The sequence below is a fragment of the Canis lupus genome, chromosome 4, assembly GCF_048164855.1.
Source record: "Canis lupus baileyi chromosome 4, mCanLup2.hap1, whole genome shotgun sequence".
NCBI lineage: Eukaryota > Metazoa > Chordata > Mammalia > Carnivora > Canidae > Canis > Canis lupus.
This window is the reverse complement of record NC_132841.1, coordinates 80,285,349-80,299,215: the sequence shown is the minus strand read 5'-3', so window position 1 is coordinate 80,299,215 and position 13,867 is coordinate 80,285,349. Positions and strand designations below refer to the sequence as shown.

Here is a 13,867-nt window from a genome sequence, read left to right as displayed (position 1 = left end):
TACTATCTAGAAAAAAGTTTTATTTCTCAACTACCTTGAATTGTAGTTTACCTTTTGTCTTGCTTTTTATCAGCAGAATGCCATAAGATTGATGTCATAGGACTTTTAAAAATAATCCTTGAGAGATCTTGCTTCTTTGGCTCTCATCCACTTGTCCCATAGCCCTTGAAAGAGCTATGAAAATGAGTTCCGTGTAGTCTCTGTGAGGATGAAAGACCACATGCAGCAAGAGGCTCAGTAATAAAGCATATATATATTTATAATGGACTGGTATTCAGTTATGAGAAATAAGATAATCCTTCCATTAGTGATAACATAGATGCACTTAAAGACATTATGCTAAGTGAAATGTCAGAGAAAGACAAATATTATATGGTATCATTTATATGTGGAATTACAAAAAGCCAAACTCCTAGAAACAGAATAGAATGATGGTTACCAGGAACTGGGGCAGTGTGGAAATGGGGAGAAGTTGATCAAAGAGTACAAGCTTCCAGTTAGAAGATGAGTAAGTTCTGGGGATCTAATGCATAGCATTTTGATTATAGCTAATAGTAATGTATTATATACTTGAAAGTTGTTAAGAGAGTTAATTTTAAATATTCTCACCACAAAAAAAAAGAAATGATAATTGTATGATGTGATAGGAATGTTGCTAACTCAATGTGTTAATCATTTTGTAATACATAAGTGTATCAAATCAACATATCGTACACTTTAAACTTACACGGTGTTTTATGTTGATTATTTGGCAATAAAGCTAGAGGAAAGAAGTCACCATTAAACACTAGACATATGAATGAGGGCGTCTTACATGATATCACACCACAAGAAGAAGGCGACTTCACGGAGTTCCAGGCCAAGGCCAGCAGAAGGCTTTGAATTGAGCACTGAATAGACAACGAATCTGCCTCATAGGACTGTGAACAAATTAAGTACTGCTTTCAATTTTGGAGTGATGAGATACACAATAGATAACTCACACACTCTTGTTTTAGAGGTGAGTGAGATTTTTTGTCAAAATTACTCTTTTTAAAAGTTCTTTTGTAATAAACATAAATAATGAAAGGTGTAAAGGATTTGAGATACAAAGTTTCCTTTTTATGCATTTTAATTTTAATTTTATTTTTTTAAAGATGTATTTATTTATTCATGAGAGACACAGAGAGAGAGGCAGAGACACAGGCAGAGGGAGAAGCAAGCTCCCTGCAGGGAGCCGATGGGGGACTCGATCCCAGGACTCCAGGATCATGCCCTGGGCCGAAGGCAGGTGCTCAACCGCTGACCACCCAGGCGTCCCCAGAGTTTCCTTTTTAAAGTTTAGAATTAGATATAAGGTTTTATAAAGCTACTTATAAATCTTTATGATTTGCAAACAACTGCATATATATTTGGTGTCCTAGGCTAAATTGATACACTATTTTTATGCCTTACCATTATCTGTTTGATATACTATAATAAAATATTTAAATAGATTTTCCTCTCATCCACTCTTTCATCCATACTTAATTATCAGTCTATTTTCAATGGTCAAGTAGAATACAAGTTTACTGAGTAATGACTGACAGGGCCTAAAATAAAACATTGGAGGAAAAAGAATGACAATTTAAAATAGTTGAAAAGAAGTGTGCAAATTAATTCCACAGACTGATGAACTTCATTAACATGTAGTTTCCTTTAAGTAGATATGCAAAAAGAAAGCTCATTGATAGGGTGGAGAAGGTATAAGCAAACGTCTAAGATCCATTTGGCTTTAAGAATTAATTTGTGATTAAAATGTCTAATAAAAGTGATAGTTTTTAAGTTCTCATCAAGTCAAACTATTTTTAGAAAGTGTGGTCTGAGTCACAAATGTTAATACAGAGTAGAAAAATTTTAGCTGATAATGCAGGGATTACTTACTACACTGGGAATCAATAGATCTTTGTAATGTTCAATAAACATACCAAAAACCACATTTTTTTTCTTAACAAAAGAAAATACTGGCAAATTTGAAACAATACTTCTCAAACCATAGATCAGAAAGTTATACTGATGTTACAACTAGCTGTTAAAAAATAAACAAAATGGAATAGAACAAAATAAAATAAGCAGATTTTCATCAAACTGTTGTTCCACGTTTACTGCATTTACCTGTGTGTATGTGCTTTTGCAAAAATTTTTAACATAAAATTTCTTAATGTGGATTGCAATCAAAAGTTGAAAGTTCGGGATCCCTGGGTGGCGCAGCGGTTTGGCGCCTGCCTTTGGCCCAGGGCGCGATCCTGGAGACCAGGGATCCAATCCCACATCGGGCTCCCGGTGCATGGAGCCTGCTTCTCCCTCTGCCTGTGTCTCTGCCTCTCTCTCTGTGACTATCATAAATAAATAAATAAATAAATAAATAAATAAATAAATAAATAAATAGTTGAAAGTTCACTGAGTTAGTACATGTTTTTCTCATGTCTACGAAACCAACATAAAAATGATTTTTTATTTGGGCAAATAGAAGAATACAATGGACTTCATAGTAGAACTTGTACAAACTTTGTTTTCTCAACATAAGATTGGAAAGTAATAATAAAACTATGATCCCAGCCTTATATTTATCCACAAATACTTCTACAAGATAATGCAATGACTTGTCCGTTTAATAACTAATCTCTTAAAAGTATGGTTAAATAACCATAAGTTTACAAAATTGAAATTCTAACTTATTAAAAAATGTAGGAGGGACAGTTGGGTGGCTCAGCAGTTGAGTGTCTACCTTCCGCTCAGGGCATGATCCCAGGGTCCTGGGATCGAGTCCCACATTGGGCTCCCTGCATGGATCCAGCTTCTCCCTCTGCCTGTCTCTGCGTCTCTCTCTCTGTGTTTCTCATGAATAAATAGATAAATTTTTCTTTAAAAAGTAGGATATTGCTAAAGCATAAATCAGACAAAATAAATGGCATGCAGTATTTAAGTGTCATAAAATAAAAAATGAAAAATTAATAAGTGAAATATTTAACTCAAGTGGTTAAAAATAGCAGCTGAAGGAAATGTGTGAAGTAGTTAATAAAGCTAAAAATAGTTATTTAAATACAAAAAAAAAATAAAAGGAAGAACTGATTCATTATGGAAAAAAGAAACTTTAAAAATCTCCTAAAATTAGTCAACCTAATGGGTATCTCAAGAAATCACTAGATATCCCAGATGTTATTTCTGATCATTTAAAATGAGAATAATGAAAATAATGATTCACTACACTTGTACAAAATTGAACATAGACACATTATCTGATTTCATTCTTACAGTGCCATTTCAGAAAGGCTATTCAAGCATTCCCATCTTAAATTTATAGTGGAGAAAGCTAGAAGGTAGTCTTCAGAGATTCAGATGTTAGGTGATATCAAGGAGTCTGCTAAACTTCCTTTTTTTTTTTTTTTTTGCTAAACTTCTTATAGTCACTAGCAACATGAAAAAAGATCATATAGAGTTTTAATTATATTCCTTCTAAAATTTCCATATAATGAATTAATAATCATCACAACCATAATAATCTCATCTGCCACTTAGAATCCTTAGTCCATCCCTTTTGTTTATAGTAAAAGTAATAATTATTTGGAACAGCTTCAAGATGTTGTGTTTATAGAACAAATATAAAATCAATCATGTAACATCATATAAGCCTTTCAGCTATAATTTTAGTGTGTCATTTTTTATTATATTTTAAAAGCTTTTATGAATAAACATACTAAAATATCACTGAAAAGGACTTTATTTTTAGATGTGGAATGAGACCTTTTTGTATATAGGAATACTAACTTATACATAGAACCTTTATAGGTTACAAAAGCACTTAATATTATCATCTTTATTTCTCCATATGACTTCTGTGAGGGAGACATTTTCATTTTAAAATCAAGTTATAAATACTCAGAAAGGTTAACTTTTTTACAAGATCATGGGGCTACACAACTTCAAGATGCAGAAGTCAAAAAATACAAGGCCTCTAACCCTTTCTCCAAATTCATAGGACATGAATTCTTTTTTGCATTAACAAAAACAAGAATCCTGTTGTATTTTTTATGCCTAATATCTTTGAAAGTATCCGAAAAATATATAATTTTGACATGATAACATTAAAGTAACTGAGCCTGGAATTATTATTTAGAAATAAAGTCAAAATTTTCTGGACTTCTTGCTATGTGTTCACTCACTTTCCTTACTTAAAAAGGAGTTGAGGAGAATGTGTTTTATCTGTAGATTCATTACTTTTTCTAGAAAAAAACTTAGTTCAAATTCATTTTAAGTTTCCTCATAAATGAAGTAATAATCACTGATGGATAATATTTAAATTCATCATTACTAAAGACACAAAGCTGAATTTCCTAATTTGTTTGGATGTCAAGTTCCTATGTTAAAAGAAAAGTAAAACTGAATTTTAGTATTATTAGTCTCATAGTTAATTACTAAGTAGTTATATTTTTAATCTTTTATTTTTCTCCGATGTTGTTATACAATTTTAATTGCCTTCTTGATGTCTTGATAATGTAGTAATTGTGCCTGCTGGGGAAATAAACTAAAATCTAAAATATATCACATATTTTCTCATGAAAATGAATGACCTATAATTTCTTTCTTTGAAAACTAGTTTCCTTTTACCTAAAATAAGCCAAGAGTTTCCAGTCTTCTTAAAATGAAGAAGTCTTATTATTAATTTTACCAGAAAATTCAGCATCGAATTTGATATGTGTTATGAAATATTTTATTTTCTATAGATTATTAGCTAAAATACATATATTTTCTAATTAAGTTTTAAAGCAAATCAATATCTGATATATAAAGGTAAAAAAATAAATATAATAAATAAAGGTAATATATATACAGTCAAAATCAAATTTCTTTTTCCTTGTGGAACATGATCTTAGATAAAAGTATGATTCTCATGGAATTCTATCTTCCCCTCCTCCAGCATAACTTTATAAGACAAATTCTCAACTTTCAAAATTAAGTAGCTCTATGATAGGACTACTAGGAATATATAACAGATTCCCAGATCCAAGAAAGATAGTGTAGCTAGGTTCTAAATTTCAACTGTTGAACACAAAGAGAAAAGAAAAGAAATGAAAACAGAAAAGAAAAGAAACGAAAAGAAAAGAGAAACACAAAAACTATTGTTAAACAGTTTCCTCTCTAGGTGAGTTTGCTGATAGCTGGAAAACATTGGAGCACAGTTTCTAACAGGCACAATTATATGATAATCTCAATGAAAAAAAACCTGCAAAGATTGGTAGAGATATTTCTCCTTTCACAGATCAGGTCCTTAGTCTTCAGTTAAAAAGGACCTACATAAGAAGACAAGTAAGTGCAAAATATTCCACAAGAATCTCTACAGTCAAAGTATCTTTAGAAGAACTCAAATATAACAAATCTAAAATTTGAATCTCCAGATATTTTCTTTCAGGTAAAGAAAGATTCATTTCACAATGAATATACTACTGTAAAGCTTGTGAAATCTATCCTTCTCTGTTGAAAATCATGTTAAATGCATTGCTTTTCTTTGGAGCACTTTTGCATAGTCGATGTTCCTTGCCTTAGAGTTTTTAAGAATCAATTATATTTTGCGTTGTATAGCTTTTGTTTTTCAGAGGAAAACATATAAGTATGTTTATATATGTATATGTATATGTATATGTATATTTATGTGCATATATAAATATACATATTTTGGTTCTATATTTCTGATTTGCTTTTCTTAACCAAAAGCTTCAGTGTTCACCAGACATCCTGAACAGTCTCAGTTATCTAGGAATTGCCTATGCAATAATGCTATATACACTCTTCAACTGAAAGCCTGGATTAATTTAATAATGACATTTTAATCACTGCGAAAAATGTTTGATGAAAATAAGTGTAATAGTGTGAGTTAACAGATTTCCAGAGGAGTGAAAATTACTGCTTCTAACCAAAAAAATGCTTTTTAACTTTCAACATTTAAATAAAACGTTGGGACTAATTCATTATATTTACCAAAGGAATCCTTTTATCTTTTCTGAGCAATGTGATATAGTAATAATGTTCATATGTCAACTACTCTATGGACCCTCAAATGCTGTGGTGGCAAAGTTTTAGGTATCCAAATAATAAAATATTTAACAACTAAACTTACACACTAATTTCCTTAAAATATCTTCATATTTTCTATAAAGTAGTCTTCAAATATCAAACTCAAATGGATTTAATTCCAATTGGTTAAATTATTAACGCAGAATTACACAAATGACTTTGTTCACACCATTGATTTAATTATAGTAAGTTCCTTTCAACATCTGATCAACAAGCTGGCTTGGCAGAGCAGAGGCAAACATCTCTGACTCCTCTTCATTCTTTTCTCTAATCTTACTTATCATGTTTATTATTATAACTGGATATTCTGAACTTCTTGTTGTTTAGCTCTTTACAGAAGTTAGTGGGTAAAATGTGCTACTGCATGAAAGTCCTGTAAACTAACAAATAATGTTCCTGGAATACAGCCTCTAAAGGAGAAAGAAATGACATCCTGTATCTCCTCTCTCGGTATGTACTAAAGCTAATGGAGGGTGAAATTTGTTTCTTTAGATAATTTTCAGTGAGCTGATTACCATCATCAATTTTATTTTCATGATTTTAATTTTTATTTCCTGTTCTTTCGTTATACCCTTCCATTTGTCACTGCAGTGTCTCAGTCACATAATACTCCATACCAAAGGGAATTGAAAAACGGAATTTAAATTATAGGTAACTTAAAGTAATGCAAAACTGCTGATTTTTTCCATTTTTTAAGTGAGTCAAAGATAAACTACTCCTCATTTTGAAAGCCACAATTATTTTTAATTTACTCTTATAAATTTAAAATAGAGAAAAAAATAATAATTAACTAAAACCAAAATGAATCTTATTTTATTTAATAGTGGTTTTAAAACAAAACTTGAAGCCTATTTGTGGCAAGTTCCCTGAACTTATCTGTCTTGCAGAGTGTTTGTCATTATTAATTTTAATAGTAGGAGATCTCTTTGGGAGTATTGACTTATAAACCTATTGAAGAGTCAGAGAGGAGAGGTGGCAATGTGTGGCTGGGGTAAGTGCTTCAAAATGGAAATAAACTATTTAGCAAATACAAAGCATAAAGAACTTAATGGCACAAAGTACTAACAATAACATGTATGAATGCAATTTAGCTGCTTAATAATGCTCAGCTGCGTTTCTCTTTTCTAACAATTAAAATTCTTCTAAATCTTTATTAAATTTTTCCTCATCGATACCAATTTCCATGACATGGATTATCACAGAGCTGTCACTTTAGCATGTCTTGAAAGAATGAATAAGTGAAATTAAATAAGGAATGGGAAGAAAAAATCTAAAAACTTTGGTGCCCACTAATTAATGTGCCAGATATTGTTCTAAGTTATCTTGTATATAATCTTATATTTATTTTCTCATTTAATCTTCATTAGGTTCTTTCATGAGTTTTGTGCTAAGATTATTCTCATGTTACTATTGAGGATAGTGTAGATGGGGAACTTAAGTCAGAAGAAGTAAGCGGCAGAGTCTAAGTTCATACTTTTAACAATTATTCAATAATGCATCACTTCAACTTTTTTAAAATGCCAGTATAGTTAGCATACAGTGTTACAATAGTTTCAGGTGTACAATATAGAGATTCAACACTTCCATACTCAGTAATGCATTATTAAAATGAAGGATTTCAGAAATTTAGATTGGAATTGGAAATATGTCAATCTTTTATTTATTCCTGACAGATGAATCTAAAAAGACATTTTATCAAAACATTTAAGAATTCTGTTTCGTGTATTGACATATGAAAATATAAACATTTTCTTCTTCATATTAGATTAGAAAGGCATATAATTTGCTCTCATATTCCAAAATGGGGTTATCAATTATAGCTAGATACTAGAGAATATTTTACTACCTAAAAGAAGATTACTTACTTTGGTTCTGACAGTAGTACATAAACATATAATTGAGACCCTTTAGTAATATTTGCCTATGGAAGTATTTCAAAAATTAGAATGCATTAATAGTAAAAGTATTAAAATATGGCTATGCAGATTTGTTTTCTCAGGAGAAAAAATCCTCTCTATTAAAAAAAAAAGACATAAAGCACAATGCATGAGTTTTATGCCATATTTTGAAACACACCTAGTAAATAATAAAAATTGTGCTGGGGATATTTTGTTGTTAACCTAGAGTTGCACTTTCTGTGAAGTGCATTTCTGAGATGTAAAATGAGCATTCTACAAGCTAGAATGGATTTCCAAACATTGAAAAATCCATTTTAGTTTTAGTAATACTAAAGAATAAATGGCTTATATCACTTATTCATGAAGTTTATGGAACTGTGATATGCCGAGTTATTACATATATAGAAATGTGAAATTTTAGAATAGGAACCATTTATAATTCATGAAATGTATTGGTCACCTCAAATTAATCCCAAAACCATCTGTATTTTTCTAGATTCTATTAAAGTCCAAAGACTTTGAAAGCGAAATATTTTAACAGACATTCTGGAATAAATAAATACAATTTATTCAAATCTTTATTCAATATAATTTTATTTACCAACAGTAGTAGTGTGTTAGTAAATTACATACTCTCTCACAAGAAAGCAAAAACAAAAACTCTGATCTGTAATATTTTCCAAATTACATGACTTAAGGAATCCCATCATGGTGAATATCGAGCTATTATCATGACATCACTGAAAGTGGAGTCAGGAAGAGATAAGCAGAATCACCTCTCTTAACCCTATTTGGGTCCTCTCAAGCACAGCACTGATAATGCTCATTCAATTGTATGAAACACAATGGGAGACATGAAAACCATCATGGATTCCGCTCCCAGAGAAACTCAAAAAGGATCCATTTTTCTTTTTTTTTTCTTTTTTTTTTTTTGTGATTTCAGAGTGCATTTTATGTTTATTCATATGTTCCACATTTTTATTTATTTTTTTATTATTTTTTATTGGTGTTCAATTTACTAACATACAGAATAACCCCCAGTGCCCGTCTCCCATTCACTCCCACCCCCCGCCCTCCTCCCCTTCCACCACCCCTACTTCGTTTCCCAGAGTTAGCAGTCTTTACGTTCTGTCTCCCTTTCTGATATTTCCCACACATTTCTTCCCCCTTCCCTTATATTCCCTTTCACTATTATTTATATTCCCCAAATGAATGAGAACATATAATGTTTGTCCTTCTCCGACTGACTTACTTCACTCAGCATAATACCCTCCAGTTCCATCCACGTTGAAGCAAATGGTGGGTATTTGTCATTTCTAATAGCTGAGTAATATTCCATTGTATACATAAACCACATCTTCTTTATCCATTCATCTTTCGTTGGACACTGAGGCTCCTTCCACAGTTTGGCTATCGTGGCCATTGCTGCTATAAACATCGGGGTGCAGGTGTCCCGGCATTTCATTGCATCTGTATCTTTGGGGTAAATCCCCAACAGTGCAATTGCTGGGTCGTAGGGCAGGTCTATTTTTAACTCTTTGAGGAACCTCCACACAGTTTTCCAGAGTGGCTGCACCAGTTCACATTCCCACCAACAGTGTAAGAGGGTTCCCTTTACTCCGCATCCTCTCCAACATTTGTTGTTTCCTGCCTTGTTAATTTTCCCCATTCTCAAGGGGTGAGGTGGTATCTCATTGTGGTTTTGATTTGTATTTCCCTGATGGCAAGTGATGCGGAGCATTTTCTCATATGCATGTTGGCCATGTCTATGTCTTCCTCTGTGAGATTTCTGTTCGTGTCTTTTGCCCATTTCATGATTGGATTGTTTGTTTCTTTGGTGTTGAGTTTAATAAGTTCTTTATAGATCTTGGAAACTAGCCCTTTATCTGATATGTCATTTGCAAATATCTTCTCCCATTCTGTGGGTTGTCTTTTAGTTTTGTTGACTGTATTCTTTGCTGTGCAAAAGCTTCTTATCTTGATGAAGTCCCAATAGTTCATTTTTGCTTTTGTTTCTTTTGCCTTCGTGGATGTATCTTGCAAGAAGTTACTGTGGCCGAGTTCAAAAAGGGTGTTGCCTGTGTTCTCCTCTAGGATTTTGAGGGAATCTTGTCTCACATTTAGATCTTTCATCCATTTTGAGTTTATCTTTGTGTATGGTGCAAGAGAGTGGTCTAGTTTCATTCTTCTGCATGTGGATGTCCAATTTTCCCAGCAGCATTTATTGAAGAGACTGTCTTTCTTCCAATGGATAGTCTTTCCTCCTTTATCGAATATTAGTTGACCATAAAGTTCAGGGTCCACTTCTGGGTTCTCTATTCTGTTCCACTGATCTATGGGTCTGTTTTTGTGCCAGTACCACACTGTCTTGATGACCACAGCTTTGTAGTACAACCTGAAATCTGGCATTGTGATGCCCCCAGATATGGTTTTCTTTTTAAAAATTCCCCTGGCTATTCGGGGTCTTTTCTGATTCCACACAAATCTTAAAATAATTTGTTCTAACTCTCTGAAGAAAGTCCATGGTATTTTGATAGGGATTGCATTAAACGTGTATATTGCCCTGTGTAACATTGACATTTTCACAATATTAATTCTGCCAATCCATGAGCATGGAATATTTTTCCATCTCTTTGGTCTTCCTCAATTTCTTTCAGAAGTGTTCTATAGTTTCGAGGGTATAGATCCTTTACATTTTTGGTGAGGTTTATTCCTAGGTATCTTATGCTTTTGGGTGCAATTGTAAATGGGATTGACTCCTTAATTTCTCTTTCTTCAGTCTCATTGTTAGTGTATAGAAATGCCACTGACTTCTGGGCATTGATTTTGTATCCTGCCACGCTACCGAATTGCTGTATGAGTTCTAGCAATCTTGGGGTGGAGACTTTTGGGTTTTCTATGTAGAGTATCATGTCATCGGCGAAGAGGGAGAGTTTGACTTCTTCTTTGCCAATTTGAATGCCTTTAATGTCTTTTTGTTGTCTGATTGCTGAGGCTAGGACTTCCAGTACTATGTTGAACAGCAGTGGTGAGAGTGGACATCCCTGTCTTGTTCCTGATCTTAGGGGAAAGGCTCCCAGTGCTTCCCCATTGAGAATGATATTTGCTGTGGGCTTTTCATAGATGGCTTTTAAGATGTCGAGGAATGTTCCCTCTATCCCTACACTCTGAAGAGTTTTGATCAGAAATGGATGCTGTATTTTGTCAAATGCTTTCTCTGCATCCAATGAGAGGATCATATGGTTCTTGGTTTTTCTCTTGCTGATATGATGAATCACATTGATTGTTTTACGGGTGTTGAACCAGCCTTGTGTCCCAGGGATAAATCCTACTTGGTCATGGTGAATAATTTTCTTAATGTACTGTTGGATCCTATTGGCCAGTATCTTGTTAAGAATTTTTGCATCCATGTTCATCAGGGATATTGGCCTGTAATTATCCTTTTTGGTGGGGTCTTTGTCTGGTTTTGGAATTAAGGTGATGCTGGCCTCATAGAACGAATTTGGAAGTACTCTATATCTTTCTATCTTTCCAAACAGCTTTAGGAGAATAGGTATGGTTTCTTCTTTAAACGTTTGATAAAATTCCCCTGGGAAGCCATCTGGCCCTGGACTCTTGTGTCTTGGGAGGTTTTTGATGACTGCTTCAATTTCCTCCCTGGTTATTGGCCTGTTCAGGTTTTCTATTTCTTCCTGTTCCAGTTTTGGTAGTTTGTGGCTTTCCAGGAATGTGTCCATTTCTTCTAGATTGCCTAATTTATTGGCGTATAGCTGTTCATAATATGTTTTTAAAATCGTTTGTATTTCCTTGGTGTTGGTAGTGATCTCTCCTTTCTCATTCATGATTTTATTAATTTGAGTCTTCTCTCTCTTCTTTTTAATAAGGCTGGCTAATGGTTTATCTATCTTATTAATTCTTTCAAAGAACCAACTCCTGGTTCTGTTGATCTGTTCCACAGTTCTTCTGGTCTCGATTTCGTTGAGTTCTGCTCGAATCTTTATTAACTCCCTTCTTCTCTTGGGTGTAGGATCTATTTGCTGTTTTTTCTCTAGCTCCTTTATGTGTAAGGTTAGCTTTTGTATTTGAGTTCTTTCCAGTTTTTGAATGGATGCTTGTATTGCGATGTATTTCCCCCTTAGGACTGCTTTTGCTGCATCCCAAAGATTTTGAACGGTTGTATCTTCATTCTCATTAGTTTCCATGAATCTTTTTAATTCTTCCTTAATTTCCTGGTTGACCCTTTTATCTTTTAGCAGGATGGTCCTTAACCTCCACGTGTTTGAGGTCCTTCCAAACTTCTTGTTGTGATTTAGTTCTAATTTCAAGGCATTATGGTCTGAGAATATGCAGGGGACAATCCCAATCTTTTGGTATAGGTTCAGACCCGATTTGTGACCCAGTATGTGGTCTATTCTGGAGAAAGTTCCATGTGCACTTGAGAAGAATGTGTATTCAGTTGAGTTTGGATGTAAAGTTCTGTAGATATCTGTGAAATCCATCTGGTCCAGTGTATCATTTAAAGCTCTCGTTTCTTTGGAGATGTTGTGCTTAGAAGACTTATCGAGTATAGAAAGAGCTAGATTGAAGTCACCAAGTATAAGTGTATTATTATCTAAGTATTTCTTCACTTTGGTTAATAATTGATTTATATATTTGGCAGCTCCCACATTCGGGGCATATATATTGAGAATTGTTAAGTCCTCTTGTTGAATAGATCCTTTAAGTATGATATAGTGTCCCTCTTCATCTCTCACTACAGTCTTTGGGGTAAATTTTAGTTTATCTGATATAAGGATGGCTACCCCTGCTTTCTTTTGAGGACCATTCGAATGGTAAATGGTTCTCCAACCTTTTATTTTCAGGCTGTAGGTGTCCTTCTGTCTAAAATGAGTCTCTCATAGACAGCAAATAGATGGGTCCTGCTTTTTTATCCAGTCTGAAACCCTGCGCCTTTTGATGGTGTCATTAAGCCCGTTCACATTCAGAGTTACTATTGAGAGATATGAGTTTAGTGTCATCATGATATCTATTCAGTCCTTGTTTTTGTGGACTGTTCCACTGAACTTCTTCTTAAAGGGGAATTTTAAGAGTCCCCCTTAAAATTTCTTGCAGAGCTGGTTTGGAGGTCACATATTCTTTTAGTTGCTGCCTGTCTTGGAAGCTCTTTATCTCTCCTTCCATTTTGAATGAGAGCCTTGCTGGATAAAGTATTCTTGGTTGCATGTTCTTCTCATTTAGGACCCTGAATATATCCTGCCAGCCCTTTCTGGCCTGCCAGGTCTCTGTGGAGAGGTCTGCTGTTACCCTAATACTCCTCCCCATAAAAGTCAGGGATTTCTTGTCTCTTGCTGCTTTCAGGATCTTCTCTTTATCTTTGGAATTTGCAAGCTTCACTATTAAATGTCGAGGTGTTGAACGGTTTTTATTGATTTTAGGGGGGGATCTATTTCCTGGATCTGAATGCCTGTTTCCCTTCCCAGATTAGGAAAGTTTTCAGCTAGAATTTGTTCAAATACATATTCTGGCCCTCTGTCCCTTTCGGCGCCCTCGGGAACCGCAATTAAACGTAGGTCTTTCTTCCTCAGGCTGTCGTTTATTTCCCTTAATCTATCTTCATGGTCTTTTAATTGTTTGTCTCTTTTTTCCTCAGTTTCCCTCTTTGCTATCAACTTGTCTTCTATGTCACTCACTCGTTCTTCCACCTCGTTAACCCTCGTCGTTAGGACTTCTAGTTTGGATTGCATCTCATTCAATTGATTTTTACTTTCTGCCTGATTAGCTCTAAATTCTGCAGTCATGAAGTCTCTTGAGTCCTTTATGCTTTTTTCTAGAGCCACCAGTAGCTGTATGATAGTGCTTCTGAATTGGCTTTCTGACAT

At 33.9% G+C, this 13,867-nt stretch overlaps 1 long non-coding RNA gene across 6 annotated transcripts in view; it reads left to right on the top strand.

Moving 5' to 3' along the window:
• LOC140632717 (uncharacterized) overlaps positions 1-13,867 on the top strand; it is a 341,247-nt gene that overhangs the window by 240,316 nt on the left and 87,064 nt on the right. The window contains exons 6-7 of one of the 6 annotated variants that reach the window (XR_012030385.1): positions 761-1,000; positions 6,418-6,524. The exons of 2 other annotated variants lie outside the window; for them this stretch is intronic. This is a non-coding gene — a long non-coding RNA (uncharacterized lncRNA). Of the gene's footprint in view, positions 1-760; positions 2,139-6,417; positions 6,525-13,867 lie in introns of those variants that run through there. 3 more of the 6 variants (XR_012030383.1, XR_012030381.1, XR_012030382.1) reach the window with 3 other exon arrangements.